General features: G+C 47.5%; 2 non-coding genes across 2 annotated transcripts; one reads left to right on the top strand and one right to left on the bottom strand.

The window, feature by feature from the left end:
- Positions 1–936: 936 nt before the first annotated feature.
- On the bottom strand, positions 937–1,008 carry TRNAG-UCC (transfer RNA glycine (anticodon UCC)). Its single transcript has one exon. It is a non-coding gene; the product is annotated as a tRNA-Gly (tRNA).
- Positions 1,009–12,616: 11,608 nt separating this feature from the next.
- On the top strand, positions 12,617–12,688 carry TRNAC-GCA (transfer RNA cysteine (anticodon GCA)). Its single transcript has one exon. It is a non-coding gene; the product is annotated as a tRNA-Cys (tRNA).
- Positions 12,689–14,273: the final 1,585 nt, after the last annotated feature.

A 14,273-nucleotide genomic window follows, 5' to 3' on the forward strand; every position in this document is an offset into this window, starting at 1 on the left:
GCCCCGCCCCCCGGCCAGGAGCGGGAGCTGGGCTCTGGTAAGAGCCGCCCGGGGAGTCTGGGCCACTCAGGGGCGCCCCGGACCCCGCACCTGCCCCGGGCGCTGCGCCCTGGGGGGCGGGACACGGGCCGGGGGCTGCTGGGGCCCGGGGTGCTCAGGGAGGCAACCCCCGGGCAGCTTAGTTTGCCTAAGAGCCTTCGGGGAGGGCCCTTGTCCGAGGGTTTCTGAAAATCTGAGTCCACGGGGTCCCCTCGATCCCCAGCTTGTCGACCCCCCCAGACAATTCCAGCCGCTTGGTGAGGCTGATCCCCCCCTTCCTAAAACCCCGCTGACGGCTCCCAACAAATTCTGTTCATCTCTGTGTCTGGCCATATTGTTCTTTATGAGAGTTTCAGACAGTTTGCCCGGCCCGGAAGTCAGGCTTACGGGCTTGTCATGGCTGGGGTCACCTCGGGAGCCCTTCTTAAAAATGGGCGTCACATTAGCTCTCCTCCAGTCATCTGGTACAGAAGCGGGTTTAAATGATAGTTTACAGACCACCGTTAGTAGTTCTGCAATTTCACAGCTGGTCCTGGTGGCTTATTGCTGTTTAATTTATCGATTTGTTCCAAAATCTCTAATGATACCTCAGTCTGGGACAGTTCCTCAGATCTGTCACCCAAAACGAATGGCTCAGGTTTGGTCTCTCCCTCACATCCTCAGCCGTGAAGACCAATGCAAAGAATTCATTGAGTTTCTCCGCAATGGCCTTGTCATCCTTGAGTGCTCCTTTAGCTTCTCGATCAGCCAGTGGCCCCACTGCTTGTCCCTTACGTAGGAGTAACTGCTACCAGTAGCAAATTCCTACAAGGAGCAGTTTCTCATTAAATAATGTGCTTATAACACAGTGTGACTGAAATGAGACCAATTTCAAACAAGGGGGACAAAATGCAGTACTGCATTGGCTGGGAATCGAAGCCAGCTCAACTGCTTGGAAGGCAGCTATGCTCACCACTATACCACCAATGCACTTCAAAAGAGTGTGTCACAAAGGTGTCAACTGTGCAAGCAAAGCAGTGACAGCCAGGGAGCGAATGAGGAGGCTGGGTTTGAGTGGGGGGCAGCATCTCAGGTCTGGGCGGAGACAGGGGCCCCCAGGGACTGAACAAGGGGGGAGGGGAGCTATATCCCAGCAGGAGTTGGCCCCAGCTCCACTCCTCCCCTAAGACACGGGAAATGAAGATAAATTCATCTGACTCAAGAAGGAAGGCGGCTGCTCCTTTTAAAAGAAAATCTTTGTGTTCCTTCCTGCTCGGCACAGAGGGGTTTCCTCATGCAGCTGCCGATCCTGGGGAGAACGAACAGTAGCGGCCACTGAACCGAAGGAGGGAGATGATTGTTTGACAAGGACGGACGCCTCATTCTATGGGTGTTTGGTACATGCAGGCAGCCCCTGTTCCTGCATCTTTCCCGGCGAAATACAGTTTCCGTGCCAACTCCCAAAACTTGTTACAGAAAGGTGGGGAAAGGAGATGGCCACACGATGGCGCCAGGACATAAGGAATGAAACACAACACAAATAAATTGCTTAGTCTCTAAGGTGCCACAAGTACTCCTTTTCTTTTTGCGAACACTTGTCTTCTGTGCGCAGTCCCTCTTGAAAAGTGACAGGTTGACCTCCACCCACTTGTATGTGAAGCGATGTTCAGTTTCGCCCTGGGCAAACTACAAGGCTGAAGCAATTTCATGGATTGTGACACTGGGATTGAAGGATTATTTAGTGTTATAAGAAATTGTAAAAAAACAAAACAAAAAACAGTTCATCTACACTTGAGCTGCTTGTTATGAAAGGCCGGTTTCCCCAGTTCAGTTCCAGATGCTCTTTGAGGCTTGCCCCGGGGTTCCCTGCATGCCCCAGCAGGAGTGAAAGCAGAAACCCCTGCTCTGCCCTTAGCTCCATGCTGATTTTTCACAGTGGGTGGAATTGGCCTTTTTGTGGCCTGTTCTCTGAGCACCAGAACTACCAAATCAGCTGCAGCCTGGCACGGGGCCTTGCATTCAATACGCCAGACCATTCGTGTTCGCTCCGGGTTAGGGCATTGGAATTCTGATGTCAGGCCATGTTGATTCTGAACTTTCACCAATTTTATTATTGATGCCTTGCAAAGGAAACTTTCCTGAGGAGTCTCCTGCCCCGGGGACTCTGCAGAAGGAGCAGAAATGGCAGTCTTGGGAGGACGCTTTTCCCCCTTTTGCTGAAGGTTCTCCCCACACACGCACACTCTCCCCTGACCTACACTGCAGGGTTATGTCAAGTGTTATGGGGTAAGGCCTAGTGGCCGGAGTCTATAGAATTGCCCTGATCCACAGAGCAATAGGGCCCCATGGACCAAGTCAATGGGGACACCCTTCTCTGCAGAGCAGCAAGGTCAAGCAGCCAGAGTCAATTAGGCTATCCTGATTTGATGGGCAGCAAGGCCTAGTGGCCTGAAGGGGGAGGGCCACCACCCCAGGGTGGGGTGGCCAGTGTAGGGGGTCCCAGCCCAGGGCCCTGGTGGCACCGAGTGAGTTCACCACCGAGTCAGCGGGCATCCAAGTGCAACACACTGACTATGCTTGGGACTATGGGTAGTCCCTCCCTTGGGCTACTTCCTACCCTGACTCCTGCTGTCTCTGTGGGCTGGGTGACGTCGGGGTTCCCAGGTTCCACTGCCTGGACTGGTGCCGGTGGCTCCGAAGTCCCTGAGGTGTTCGCAGGTATCCAGGCATCTGCCGGGGTCTCAGCACCGCTGGGGCTGGGGCTGGGGCCCACAATGAGGAGTTAACCCCTTCCCCTCCAGGGCGGGGTGAGGGCACCCCATCAGACTCCCACTGACATCAGTGTCCCATTACGCAGACTTAATAACACTACCTCCCCGAGCAGCAGAGACCCAAGGCCAATGCACTCAGCTTAGTCCAGTGTTAGTGTAATCACTGCATTACTTAGGTTGAGCGATATTGTCCTCCAGCACTTGTCCAACAGTGTCCCACACTGACCACTCTGGGCACCATTGTGATTTCCACAGCCCAGGGGTCAAGTAGACCAGAAAACCCCTCCTCCACACACACACACACACACACGGCGAGAAGCAGAACCAGCAGCATGGACAGCAAGGAGGAGAGGAGAAAGGGGGACAGGCGACCAGCTTCACAGTGAGCCAGGAGCTATTTCTGACTCCACTGCATTCCGGCCAGTTGCAGAATCATGCAACCAGGCTTTTCCCCCTCCTCATTTCTCCAACCCCGGGAGGGCTATACTCACTGTGGCTGGTGCTGTGACTGGCGCCCTGTACAAGCAACCCCAAGCAGAAGTGAGAATGTAGTGCTTAAAAATTCAGGGGAGAAAGGGGAGTAAGTTCAGCCTCTGAAGTTTTGCTTTCTGCAGTGAATACACCGACAATGAAACCTCTGCGTGTTTTATCTGCAGTTGCTGCCATTGCAGCCTTTGGGGTCTCACCCCCCACACAAAAACCCATGCAACGCCTGAGCCAGAGAAGGAGGAGAAAAAAGAGGACTTGGGATGACATGTTCCAGGAGATCCTGCAAGTCAGTGTTCCATGAGACAGTGCACATAGGGTGAACATCATAGCCAGCCTGGAAAAGGATAGAGTGGAGAGGAGCCAGGTGCAGGAAAAGGAGAGGGAGCTGCACCAGGACATAATGGGGCTTTTCAGGCCTCTAACACAGATTCTGAAGACCCTGGTGGATCTGCAGGTTCATAGCTCATCTCCCTTTGCAGCCCATTCAAACTCAGGATCAGGACCTCAACTTTCCACATGGACATTAAAGAGAATCACAACTTCACATAGGCTGACCTGTGAAAGCCACGGGTGGCGTATGTGTAGATGAAATAGACATGAATGTTCCTTCCCCTTCATAAGTTCTGTTCTCTTAATTTATTACGGTTTTAATGTATTCGTTTTAAAATCCCACAGGTTTTGTGAACTCATTTTGTTACAGAACAAAATTCTATTATTTTGAACCTAATTCATCTTTATTACTTCGCAACGTATGCTGACTGGTGATCAGGAGTTTGTAAGCGACCGATTATCGGTTATCGCTCAGTTTCACACAACTGGTAAGATTGTTGTTAATGCGGCTATTTGGCAACTATCAATGTCATATTGCCACAGATAAAGCAATCACCACATGATTCATACCGGGCTGCAAAAGAGCAGTGCCAGGAAAAGCACACTACAACAACGCACACTACTTTGGCTCACTATTAAAATGGTCTTGCAAAGCCTCCCTGAGCTGTACAGCTCTGCCTGGAGCTCTTGTATCTGGCTGCTCAGATTCAGCAAACTGCCAGTCCACTTCTGTCCTCCACCCCATGGGGACTTTTCCTCCTTTGCTTCGGAGATGTTATGCAGGACACGGCAGGCAGCTATAGCCGCTGGGATACTTTTCTCACTGAGGTCCAATCATGTGAGTCAGCAACGCCAATGCCCCTTCGAATGACCAAATTCGCATTCAGCTGTCATTCTGCACCTGCTGAGCCAGCAGTGGAAGTGTTCCTTGGTGCTGTCAAGGTGGCCGGTTTATGGCTTCCTGAGCCATGGGAGCAAGGGGTAGGCTGGCTCACTCAGGATCACTACTGGCATTTCAGCTTCGACAGTGGTAATCCACCGGGTGGTATAATCACGGCTCATGGCTTTCTGAAGAGTTCTGTGTTCTTAAAAATGTGAGCGTCAAGGACTTCCCCGGACCAGGCCACGCTGAGGTCAATGAAACTTTCACCAGGAAAAAAAGAGAGAGAGAGCTGGGGCTGCTGGTCTCGCTGTTGACGTGGAATTCCTTATCACAGACTAAGAGGGGATTTTTGATCATTTAATCCCCTCCCAAAGCAATATAATCTAAACAGAAAACAGGCCATTCTTCTCCAGGCAAGAGTGTCTCCATGGGGAGCTCTACTGGGGTAAATACAGCAGGGGAAATGTATCTGGTGTAGAGAAGTCCTTTGAGAGGTGGAAAGGCAGAGGCAAGGAGGAAAGACACCTGGGGTGTGGGAGTAGATAGTGAGAGGTGAAGAGAAATAATAATTTAAACATGATACTGTCTTTCTCAGTGCAGCTCACCTCATGTATGCAGAGGTGAGGCTAGATGCTGGCTCCATGGTGGAATGGTCAGTGCTCCGGACTCTGAATCCAACAATGTGAGTTCAAACGGTGGTAGGACCTCGATGTGCTTTGCTTCTCTCCCCCACCTTCCCCCCTTAGGCCTCATTTCATTGTATTAATACTTTTGTGACCAGGGTCTCAGGAGGGCCACGCTGAGGTGGCTCAGTTGGAGCAAACTGCAAAGAATGGGGCAGACAATCCCCAAAGCTGGTGGTTATTCTGATACTCAGATTTACCAAGACACGAACAAAACAACTTCCATAATGTCTTACTGGTTACCCAGAAGCCAAAACACAGTTCCCTTAAAGCAACCAGCCTTGGGCTTCCTCCCAGACAGCTAAGTCAAATGTGGTGAGGACGACTGAAAATCTTGTTCATCATATAAAAAGTTCTACCAATCCCAAAGGATTGGACACATTACCCACCAGGTTAATGAATATTTCAGATCTTACCCAAATATACACTTACAGCCAATTCTTAATAACTAAACTAAGATTTATTACAAAAAGAAAAGAGTGTATTCGCTGAAAGATCATTATACAGGCAGATAGGAATAGAGTCCTTAGGTCAGTTTCACAGTAGAGCTGGTCAGCTTCAGAATTGCAAAGAGTCCTTTCCAGAATCAGTTCTTCAGGTTATAGTCCAATGTCCAAATATTCAATATCAGTGCAATCCAGGTGAGGCTGGAGACCTCAGTCTTATGATTCAAACTTCCCCTGAATAAAGCTTAAGCAGATCTGAGATGAAAGGATCAGGTCCCAAGAGTCTTTATAGAGATTTTTGGCCGCTTCTTGACAGCACCGGTCCTTGAGTGAACAATAGGGTTTTGAAGTAGACCTATTTCCTAAACATCATAGGTAATTAGCTACATGGATTAACATAAGGCAATTGACTATCTCTGCCATTTGCAGGTGATTTACCACAAACTTAAAAGAGAAATTAAGACAGTGACATTAGTACATTTAAATGTTAAGATCTTCTTTTGATCTCTGAATTAACAGAATACAGCATAGACAGGAACTCTAACACAAAAAACCACAATCATTACCTGCTGATATGTCTCTAAAGGTTGAATCTGCGTCAATTAGCCTGCAAGTTGCTTATCCCTTTCTGGCCCACCGTCACAACATTGGTTTCTCTTTTAGTTGTCTTTCAGTCCCTTCACTCCTCCGCTGGTTAATTTCATTATTCTTGTAACATAAAAGGAACATGAAGAAAAGCGAGAACTGACCCAAACTTCTATTCCCCCCCTCCCTCCCCACCATGCAGGCATATAGCACATGGAGGGGGATTAATGGTTAAAGTGGAGTCTTTTGCTGGAGTGAAGGGAGAGTATTTTGCAGTTTAATTTTAATCAAGTGATAACCCCCCCATCCTACCCCCCTGACTCAGATCTTCCTGCTGCTGAGCCCTGAGACAGGTCTCAGTGTTGCAAATTATTGAACATCTGGAAAAGAAAACACAGTAGCCCACAACTCCAGCTCTTGTGACTATTTTCTCTCACAGGGATTTCATGAACAAAGGCAGTCCCTGTACAGCAGGAGGTGACTATCTCTCTGTTTTCTCTGCTGTTCATGATGGGGAGTTTCCCCATTTCTAACATTTCTTGAAGGGAGAGGAAGGGCAGAGAGAAGGGGTGTTTTCTCTCTGTTTCTTTCCTCTCTGTTCTTTCCTTCCCTTCCAGGGTCCCCCCGGGCATTGCAGGTTGTGCAGGGGGTCACTGGGTTCCTATGGGTTGGGCTCCCTGCCCTAGGGTTAGGGTTCCTACGGGTAGGCCACTTGGAGTTTGGGTTAGGGTTTCTATGGACCCCAGGACTCTGGAGCCTTTGGAGCAGAAGGACCCCATGAGCTCAGCATGAGTCCAGGGACTGAGTAGGCAGGGAGGAGTCTGAGCAGCTGTTCTGGGAATGCAGGTGAGAAATCATAGAATCATAGAATATCAGGGTTGGAAGGGACCCCAGAAGGTCATCTAGTCCAACCCCCTGCTCAAAGCAGGACCAATTCCCAGTTAAATCATCCCAGCCAGGGCTTTGTCAAGCCTGACCTTAAAAACCTCTAAGGAAGGAGATTCTACCACCTCCCTAGGTAACGCATTCCAGTGTTTCACCACCCTCTTAGTGAAAAAGTTTTTCCTAATATCCAATCTAAACCTCCCCCACTGCAACTTGAGACCATTACTCCTCGTTCTGTCATCTGCTACCATTGAGAACAGTCTAGAGCCATCCTCTTTGGAACCCCCTTTCAGGTAGTTGAAAGCAGCTATCAAATCCCCCCTCATTCTTCTCTTCTGCAGGCTAAACAATCCCAGCTCCCTCAGCCTCTCCTCATAAGTCATGTGTTCCAGTCCCCTAATCATTTTTGTTGCCCTTCGCTGGACTCTCTCCAATTTATCCACATCCTTCTTGAAGTGTGGGGCCCAAAACTGGACACAGTACTCCAGATGAGGCCTCACCAATGTCGAATAGAGGGGGACGATCACGTCCCTCGATCTGCTCGCTATGCCCCTACTTATACATCCCAAAATGCCATTGGCCTTCTTGGCAACAAGGGCACACTGCTGACTCATATCCAGCTTCTCGTCCACTGTCACCCCTAGGTCCTTTTCCGCAGAACTGCTGCCTAGCCATTCGGTCCCTAGTCTGTAGCTGTGCATTGGGTTCTTCCGTCCTAAGTGCAGGACCCTGCACTTATCCTTATTGAACCTCATCAGATTCCTTTTGGCCCAATCTTCCAATTGGTCTAGGTCCTTCTGTATCCTATCCCTCCCCTCCAGTGTATCTACCACTCCTCCCAGTTTAGTATCATCCGCAAATTTGCTGAGAGTGCAATCCACACCATCCTCCAGATCATTTATGAAGATATTGAATAAAACCGGCCCCAGGACCGACCCTTGGGGCACTCCACTTGATACCGGCTGCCAACTAGACATGGAGCCATTGATCACTACCCGTTGAGCCCGACAATCTAGCCAGCTTTCTACCCACCTTATAGTGCATTCATCCAGCCCATACTTCCTTAACTTGCTGACAAGAATACTATGGGAGACCGTGTCAAAAGCTTTGCTAAAGTCAAGAAACAATACATCCACTGCTTTCCCTTCATCCACAGAACCAGTAATCTCATCATAAAAGGCGATTAGATTAGTCAGGCATGACCTTCCCTTGGTGAATCCATGCTGGCTGTTCCTGATCACTTTCCTCTCATGCAAGTGCTTCAGGATTGATTCTTTCAGGACCTGCTCCATGATTTTTCCAAATGACTCCCCACTCTCTAGATTCTCCCTGTGGGGCTCTGGGGAGCAGGGAGGGTTGTGTGATAAATTCCATCCAACATCCCTCTTTGATCTAAGACAAGGGACGTCTCCAGAGGGACATTTCCCACTACCCTGGAGACCCCAGCCTGGGACTAAAGGCAGCTCTGGGCTTTGCCTCTCGCCCTTCCGGGGAACCATGTTCAGGTTTTAAAAAGAGCTAAAGAAGCCATAACACCGTTCACACCCCCTCCCCAGGTCTGAATGAATGCCATATTCCCCTTCTCGAAATAAAAATATGTTCTTTCAAACCCAGGTGAGTGGAGTTAATTCAGTTCTCAGCCTCAGTCCTTCACCCACATTCCTTAGGGCATTGCACCACCATGTGGGTGTTTCATTTCCCACCTCAGTTTCACACAGAGGAATAATTTCCTTTGCACAGATCCATGAGCAGCAAAACCTCCCTGTGTCTCTCGTCTGAATCCGGGTATTGAATTCTATTGAAACCTTCATTCCTGCATGGCAGTGCTCAGACAGAGGGGACGTGGCCACCTGCATACCCGACAGTGAGATATTGGCTCGGCTCTTTCTTCATGCTGCTGCTGTCATTCCATGGAATGTCAGGGATGGAATAAAACTAATTCATTCTTGCTACAAGAGAGGAAAAAACTGGGGGCCTTAATTGTTATGGTTTGAATAAATAAAGTTTAGTGTTTAATTAATATAGAAAAAATAATTACTGATTCCTCTAAATAATACTATAAACTTGAAATTAGAACAGAGATAAATCTTGTCAGTAATGGCTAATTTCCCAAGTGATCCTCACATTATTAATTTCCACTCCACCCTCATAGGAGGTCTGGGCATCGCCAGTTTTACTGCGCTGCATCCACCTTCCCATTAGAAATGTTGGTTTTGGTTATTCCCAGTTTTGAAAAATTGTAAACTGCAGAATTTGAATAGCGAACCTGCTCTCCTTCCTGCACCTGCTAAACATTGCTCGTCAGCAGCTTCTCCACTTGCAGAGTGACCACAGTCTGAGGAGCCCAATTAGAGTCAACTAAATTACCTGCAGGTCAAACTGAACCCCCTGCACTCAATCCGCTCTGTGGGATCTTTTCTCGCAGCATGGAGCAGAGTGTGTGGGTGGGCAGTTTGTGGGTGAATGGTTCCTATTTTCTCTCTGCATTCACACAGATCTGAGACTGTGTGCTCCTAGGCATGACTTGGAAATGTCTTGTTATGGAAACTTCAAAGTGAAAACCCCTTCCCCAAATCAATCCCTCTCAGTGAGCTGTGAGGACAGGAACCTTTAGGGTGAAAAAAACTCTGGGAATGAGGAGGAGAATATCACACTTCATTGAAGATTTGACTATGTTAAAATTAATAGGGAATATTTGGGGGGGAGGGGGACAAATTCAAGACAAACTCAGCCACTGCTTGTCAGAAATAGAATTCAAACCCACTTCTCCACAGGAAGTCTCTAATTTAGATACACTACCGCATGCTGCTCAACCATCTTAAAAGCTAGGAGAAATGAGGGCAGTGTGGCACCTAACCAATGTGGAATCTGATTCCTCCATGGGGTGAAGGCTATCCTTCTTCTATCCTTGCTAAACAGCCCTCTTCCTTGGATTACACTTGCTGGGGATCAGGATATGGGAAAACTAGTGTCTGCGGACTAATTTAAGACTGTATTTTGATTTAAGAGGCAGATGAGATCTCTATGGACATCTGGTCTGACCAGCTGCATAACAAAGTCCAGAGAATTTGACCCAGCGAGTCCTACATCCACCCCAACATCTGAAGGTTGAACTAGGACAGATCATTCAGAAAGTCATTGTGTTTGGATATAAAGACTTTACATGTTAAGAGGGGAAACTGGCCCTTATTTCAAGTTTGCATCCTGTAATTTCTACATCTAAGCATAGAACCATAGTGTTACCAGGGCCTGCAAGTGTCATCTAGTCTAACCCCCAGCCAAGATGCAGGATTTGTTGTGGTTAAACCATCCAAGACTGATGGCTCTCCAGTCTCCTTTTAAAGTGAAGGAGCTTCCATGAACTAGACTCACCTCAGTCCCTGGAAAAATCATGGAGCAGGTCCTGAAAGAATCAATCCTGAAGCACTTGCATGAGAGGAAAGTGATCAGGAACAGCTAGCATGGATTCACCAAGGGAAGGTCATGCCTGACTAATCTAATCGCCTTTTATGATGAGATTACTGGTTCTGTGGATGAAGGGAAAGCAGTGGATGTATTGTTTCTTGACTTTAGCAAAGCTTTTGACACGGTCTCCCACAGTATTCTTGTCAGCAAGTTAAGGAAGTATGGGCTGGATGAATGCACTATAAGGTGGGTAGAAAGCTGGCTAGATTGTCGGGCTCAACGGGTAGTGATCAATGGCTCCATGTCTAGTTGGCAGCCGGTATCAAGTGGAGTGCCCAGAGGGTCAGTCCTGGGGCCGGTTTTGTTCAATATCTTCATAAATGATCTGGAGGATGGTGTGGATTGCACTCTCAGCAAATTTGCGGATGATACTAAACTGGGAGGAGTGGTAGATACGCTGGAGGGGAGGGATAGGATACAGAAGGACCTAGACAAATTGGAGGATTGGGCCAAAAGAAATCTGATGAGGTTCAATAAGGATAAGTGCAGGGTCCTGCACTTAGGATGGAAGAATCCAATGCACCGCTACAGACTAGGGACCGAATGGCTAGGCAGCAGTTCTGCGGAAAAGGACCTAGGGGTGACAGTGGACGAGAAGCTGGATATGAGTCAACAGTGTGCCCTTGTTGCCAAGAAGGCCAATGGCATTTTGGGATGTATAAGTAGGGGCATAGCGAGCAGATCGAGGGACGTGATCGTTCCCCTCTATTTGACATTGGTGAGGCCTCATCTGGAGTACTGTGTCCAGTTTTGGGCCCCACACTACAAGAAGGATGTGGATAAATTGGAGAGAGTCCAGCGAAGGGCAACAAAAATGATTAGGGGTCTAGAACACATGACTTATGAGGAGAGGCTGAGGGAGCTGGGATTGTTTAGCCTGCAGAAGAGAAGAATGAGGGGGGATTTGATAGCTGCTTTCAACTACCTGAAAGGGGGTTCCAAAGAGGATGGCTCTAGACTGTTCTCAATGGTAGCAGATGACAGAACGAGGAGTAATGGTCTCAAGTTGCAGTGGGGGAGGTTTAGATTGGATATTAGGAAAAACTTTTTCACTAAGAGGGTGGTGAAACACTGGAATGCGTTACCTAGGGAGGTGGTAGAATCTCCTTCCTTGGAGGTTTTTAAGGTCAGGCTTGACAAAGCCCTGGCTGGGATGATTTAACTGGGAATTGGTCCTGTTTCGAGCAGGGGGTTGGACTAGATGACCTTCAGGGGTCCCTTCGAACCCTGATATTCTATGATTCTATGATTCTAGACAGTTCCATTGTCCTACTGTTCTTACACTTAGAAAGTCTTTCCTGACATTTAATCTAAATCTGCTATGCTGTCGTTTGCACCCATTGCTGCTGGTCCTGCCCTCAGTGGCAAGAGAGAACAACTTTTCTCCATCTTTTTTATAGCAGCCTTTCAAGTATTTAAAGACCGCTATCATATCCTCCCTGAATCTCCTCTTTTGCAAACTAAACATACCCAGTTCCTTCAGCCTTTGCTCAGAAAACTCAGCTCGGCATTGGCTGTGAATTAAGCCCAGGCCTGCTGGATGGGAGACAAGAATTGGCCCACTGAACCACAATTGTGCAAAATATAAAAAAGGGACCCGTGCATTATGGGCCCTGCTCACTGCCCGTGCCTCAGTCTGTTGCAGGGCAGAGGGGTGTGGCTGACACTCCCGGGAGCTCTGTGTTTCTAAATCAGAGTCTGGGAGCTCTGTGTTTCTGGTCAGAATGCCATTATTTGGGAGTTCCTTAATTAATGCTATGGGGAGTAAGGGGTTCTATTTACACGTGCCCTGTGCCTTTAAGGTTTTGGAGCAATGCTGGAGAGGTTAAATTGCCCAGAGCTGGGGAGCAGGGTGTGGTCCCAGGTAAGCAGTAGTTGTGGTCCGGTGAGACCGAGCAGGTGTGGGGATTGTGCGAGGTGTGATTTTTACATGCACGTATAATGTTTAATAAACCCCCATTTTTAAACCACCCATGACTGGGAATATAAGAGGAACTCTTTGAAATAGGGTGTGACCTTCATAATCCTCAAGATGACTGGCTCCAATATGGTGCTGTCATAGGGAGTATAGCTCAGTAGTAGAGCATTTGACTGCAGATCAAGAGGCCCCTGGTTCAAATCCAGGTGCTCCCTTAGGAGTTGTTTTTTATTTTTAATATAAATATATTTTCTTATCCATCTCTAGTATGTTCAGCAGTTCCACTGAATGGTGCGGGGATGGGGGCTTGTATAATGTCTAAAAGCCTAGCAAACCTGTCCATCAGCTGAAATCAGATCCAATCCTCTAAGCGTGGCACACTGTACCCCAAGTAACAGCCTGAGGGACCTGGCTCTCTCTGGAAGGTCTATGGTGATTCTTAAAAGAGCCGTTGGGAGGCAGGAGTTATCCCCATGGAAATCTCTTCACTTCTTTCTCAGGACCACCTTCTTGGGCCTGGCTTTAGCCTGGCTCTCTCATGATTTGGTTTTAGGTGGGATGTTGACCACCTTCTGGGTTTGGCAGCTTAGACCCTTTGGGGTCTTTTCTCTGCCATTTTGGTCCCTGCTGCAGCCACCACTTTCTTAGGGCTATTCCTGGCCCTGGGCATGGTGGCCTTTCTGGGGATCCTGGCAGCTCTGACCAGCTTCCTGGTGGCTATTTTCCTGCTCAAAGCCACTGGATTCTTCTCATGCCTTGTCCTTGGGGCCCAGATGCTGCTGGCTGAGCATGAAGGAGCCAAGATTCTTATTAAAATAAATATGACTCAATATCTCTTTTATACACTTTACTAAAATGAACTAATCCAATCAAGAATACACATCGAAGGCTAATCTACTACAAACCCAACTCAACTAAATTAGTATTAAACCATACAACTAGAAAGTTGACGTCAAATCAGTCAATCAATGAATTAATTGCATTGGAATCAACTCATCAATTTGTCAAATCATCAGATTAATACAGCAGAAAACCAACCCTTATAAATTTTAAAACAGAAATGCAAAGAGGTGGTGTGACACATGGCTGGAAAGGGTTAAGCATCCTGCAGGATAAATGATCCAAATTCAACTTTTAGGGACATACTGGTATATAATGTTTCTGTTTTTGTGTGTTTACATATATATTCTTAGAGGTTAAGAGTTCCTATCTATGCTGTATTCTGCTAATTCAGAGATCAAAAGGAGAACTTAACATTTAAATGAACTGTAAATATCGTGATATCACCGTATTAATCTCTCTTTGATGTATATAGCAAATCACCTGTGAATGGTGAAAACAGGTGTCATAAATATAAAGGGGAGGGTAACTACCTTTCTGTATACAGTGCTATAAAATCCCTCCTGGCCAGAGGCAAAACCCTTTCACCTGTAAAGGGTTAAGAAGCTAAGGCAACCTCACTGGCACCCGACCAAAATGACTAATGAGGAGACAAGATACTTTCAAATCTGGAGGGGGCGGGTGGAACAAAGGGTTCATCTGTCTGTGTGATGCTTTAGCTGGGAACAAATCAGGAATGCAGCCTTATAACTGTTAGTTAGTAAGTAATCTAGCTAGAAATGCGTTAGATTTCCTTTTGTTTAATGGCTAGTAAAATAAGCTGTGCTGGATGGAATGTATATTCCTGCTTTTGTGTCTTTTTGTAACTTAAGGTTTTGCCTAGAAGGATTCTCTATGTTTTGAATCTGATTTCCCTGTAAGGAATTTACCATCCTGATTTTACAGAGGTGCTTCTTTTAC

This window comes from Lepidochelys kempii, chromosome 28, assembly GCF_965140285.1.
Source record: "Lepidochelys kempii isolate rLepKem1 chromosome 28, rLepKem1.hap1, whole genome shotgun sequence".
NCBI classification, from domain to species: domain Eukaryota; kingdom Metazoa; phylum Chordata; order Testudines; family Cheloniidae; genus Lepidochelys; species Lepidochelys kempii.